Source organism: Phyllostomus discolor, chromosome 6 (genome assembly GCF_004126475.2).
Source record: "Phyllostomus discolor isolate MPI-MPIP mPhyDis1 chromosome 6, mPhyDis1.pri.v3, whole genome shotgun sequence".
Taxonomy (NCBI): domain Eukaryota; kingdom Metazoa; phylum Chordata; class Mammalia; order Chiroptera; family Phyllostomidae; genus Phyllostomus; species Phyllostomus discolor.
In genome coordinates this window covers 158,113,315-158,117,446 of record NC_040908.2, presented here as the reverse complement: position 1 = coordinate 158,117,446, position 4,132 = coordinate 158,113,315, and the positions used below count along the sequence as shown (strand labels likewise).

Sequence of the window (4,132 nt, the reverse complement as noted above, 5' to 3'; positions counted from 1 at the left end):
TAGCAATGAGTAATGAGATTTTACCTGAATTCTTATTCAAAATAAACCAAGAGAAAGCCTCTCCTGAGGGGGAATGAGGTGATCCCCATGTAAGGAGTGGCCATGGCGCTCTCCAGGAGAGAGGGTGGCCAAAGCGCTCCAAACGTGCGAAGTGGCCCTGCTGTTCCTATTCCCCGACAGTACCTAGTTGTCTCTGTGTATGTTTTTAACATTTGGACGAACATCCACAGCCGAGATGGATACTGCAGGCCGGTATCCTCCACAAAGGAACATGTATAAAGGACCCATGGACAAAGACAACGGGGGGGGGGGGGGGGGGAGGAAGTGGGAGGTGGGTACAATCAGAGAGATAATGAGTGAGGGAATGGACACAACTGTACTTGAACAACAATGCAAAAAACAATCCAATGAACAAAACTCACCAGAATTTTCACCTGTAATCTGTTCTCAATCCTATACTCTACCTTTGAACTAAGCATAAATAGAAGGCTTTAAACAAAAAAAAAAAGAAAAACGATAAGCAGTATTTCGATTTGGGGGGAAAAGGGGGCAGAGTTCAACATGATTTCTCTCTGAATTGACTGGACTTTGGACAGATGAGGACGTTTATCCTGCTACTGACACATCTGTTCTGTTGGTGAATACATCATGTGGATTCTAGTTGATTAGAGGAAAGGGACTCACACAGAAATACATCAACCCTTTCTAACCTCTCTGTCACCCTTGAGACCAGCATGCCTGGAGTCAGGTCCCAAACATTCTGCAGAAGCTCTGCTGAACAGCACACAGGGTCAGAGGGAGCACAGTTAGCCCAGGCCTATTCCAGTCTAACTATCACTCATGGGGACCCTCCAGCCTCTTCTCCAGAAACCACCACCCTCCTGTTACAGTGGGTCCTAGATCACAGACTATCTCTATCCCTGTCTATTGATACTGGAAAGGACAGGAGGGTTAATAGGCAATAGGAGAACAGGGAAATGTTATATCCAGAAACCCACCATATCTCTGCCTATCCACAATTGTGTCAAATAAGGGAAAAAAAAGCATATTCATTATTTGCACCTCTCAACTAACTATGTTTCTCAATTACAGGATATAATACACCCTCTGCAGTACTGAAAAACAGCAACAATCTTGTCATGAGATGTGGGTAACTGAAGCAATTAATTCAGAACTATTGCCTCAGCTATGAAAATATCAATTTCTCAATCTCTAACAAAGGACTAACAAAAACTATCACAAATACTACATAGGTTGGTATGGAAATAGCATGATTTAATGTAAAAACTGTGCCACAAACTTGGTAGGATGCTACATAAATGTAAGAGATATTTTCACTAACATTTATTGATTTACATGATATAGCATTTCCAAAGAGTCAGATTTCCTCATAGAGTTCTACCATTCTTTACTCCTTTTTCTAATTACAGAAAATTATTAAAAATCAGCAATTTTACTAATAAGACAGATGATGTTAACACTGCACATCCATTTCCTTCCTCCACAACCAGGGATTTCCAGACCTCAGTGATGACCATTTAGAATTGGGCAGTGTTTACAGACTTCATACTCTTAGGACTCTCTGGCAGGCGGGATGTGCAGCAGGGGCTCTTTGTGCTCTTCCTGCTGGTTTATGGCATCACTGTGATCGCCAGCCTAGGGATGCTGCTGCTGATCAGCATGGACTCTCAGCTCCACACACCCATGTGCCCATGTATTATTTCCTGAGCAATCTGTCATTTAGTGATATCTGCCACCCCTCCTCTGTCTCCCCCAAGATGCTGGCTGATTTCTTATGTGAGGAAAAGAAGATTGCATATAATTTATGTGCTGTTCAGATGTTCTTTTTGGGTACCTTCAGAGATGAGGGATGTGTCATGCTATCCGTCATGGTGTATGACCATTACGTAGCCATTTGTAATCCATTTCTGTATACAACAATGATGTCTAAAAGGGTCTGTACCCAGCTAGGTGGCCATTGTGCACATCAAAAGTCTGGTGCACTCTGCAATCATTACTTATTCCAGAATTTGATTCCAATATCATCAATCACTTTTTCTGTGACTTCCCACCCTTACTAGCCCTCTCCACTTCAGACACAACCATCAATGAGATAGTGATGTTCACTTACAGGAGCTGTGCTATGGGGTTCAGTATTGTCACTATCCTCCTCTCCTACAGCTACATCATAAATGCCATCCTTAGAATGAAGTCAGCCAAGGGCAGACACAAAGCCTTCTCTACCTGTGCCTCCCATTTAACCACTGTGGCTATGTTTTATGGGACACTCCTGTTCATGTATTTCCAACCCAGCTCAAGTCACTCCATGGACACAGACAAAGTGGCCTCTGTTTTCTACACAGTTGTCATTCCCGTGTTAAGCCCACTCATCTACAGTTTGGGGAACAAGGATGTGAAAGATGCCCTGAAAAAAGCAGTTGGCACTAAATTATGTCCTGATGGAAGCCATGTTTTCACACAGTCTTTATTTGAAGATCCTGAGAGCTTAAGTTCAGGAATTTTTTTATTGGTTTTCAGTTTTTTTTTACCTTTTTCCCTATTGCTCCTCTCTACCCTGCCCCCACATCTCCATAGTCAGTGCCCCACCATTCCTTATACCCCTGAGTCCTCTATTTGTGTTTCTTTGCTTGTTCCTTTCTTTTTCTCTTTATACTCCTGCCTTCTCCCTTCTGGCACTATCAGTTTGTTCTTTATTTCCTATTCCCTGGTTCTATTTTGCTCACTTGTTTGTTTTGTTTGTTAGATTTTACTTATAGATGAGATTATTTGGTATTTGTCTTTCACCACCTGGCTTATCTCACTTAGCATAATGTTCTCCAGATATATCCATGCTGTTACCATGTTAGGAGTTCCTTATTTCATTCTGCTGTGTAGGGTTCCACTGTGTAAATGTCCCATAGTATTTTGATCCACTCATTTACTGATAGGCACTCAGCTTGCTTCCAACACTTGAATCAGGTAAATTTTGCTGCTATGAACATTGGAGTGCCTCAGTTCTTTTGAACTGGTGTTTCAGTTATGTTAGGGTATAATCCCAGCAGTGGAATTGTTGGGTCAAAATGCAGGTCCATTTTTAAGCATTTTGACATACATATCCATTGGCTCTCCAGTGCCCTTTTTAGATATTTTTCATTATTGATCATTGTGTCTAAATGAAATGTAAGGGGCAGTCATTATTAAACATAATCTTCTCCTGCAGCTAAGGAAGACTAGTAATACCTTTACTTTAATGTTTTTCAAAGAGGATTTTTTGTGCCTCCGTCTCTATTCATGGGTAAGTCCCAGTGAGACATCTCAGGCACAGCAACCCTTCCACCCATGTCTGTTCAACTCACCCTCCCAAGGTTCCATTTCTTCTTGAACAGTGGATATAATATGCTTGCACATTGAGAAAGAGTTTAAGTGTTAAAATATGTTTTTGTCTTATTCCTATGCACTTGTATCACCCTATGAATATTTCATCATACCACTTAGAATTATATGTAGTAAGTAAATAATAAGTTTAAAAAAGAGCTCTAGCCCAAACAGAATGTTGCATAAATGCATGACCCTTTCCTGTCCTGTTCGCAAATATTTCTACCTTGCTATTGCCCATGCTCTGTTCCAGGATGTTATTCAAATACATGTGTTGAATGAATGAGCACATGTCCCCTGCAAAAATGATGCAAAATTTTTTGAAATACAGAACACCATTTACTTTATTTTATTCTATTCTAATATATTCATCTTAGACAAAATTTATGGGTGCTCCTTTTCTTTCAGCTTAGTCTGAGTATGTTTCAGGGACAGAGATCACATACTGAGAACTTCCAGGATCCTCTATTTCTCATCATTCTGCTCCAAATTTATTAACAAATATCCCAAAGATCAGGAGCTGTAGATTCATATTGAATCTCAGAGTATTCACATCAGCCTATGGATTTCCCTTCTTCCATCACTGTGGAGAAAAGACATGACCCTACTGATAAATGCACAGAAAAGCATGAATGGGAATTAGACTTAGTAACACCAGAACCTCCTCAAGGTCACTGGAAAGGGAAACTCCATCTTGATGTGCTCCTTGCTCCACACTACTGAAAACAAAACTATAAAAAATGAATTACCCAATTGA

At 40.6% G+C, this 4,132-nt stretch overlaps 1 pseudogene; it reads left to right on the top strand.

The window, feature by feature from the left end:
* Positions 1-1,530: 1,530 nt before the first annotated feature.
* LOC114499046 lies at positions 1,531-3,788 on the top strand (annotated as a pseudogene).
* The last annotated feature ends 344 nt before the right edge of the window (positions 3,789-4,132 follow it).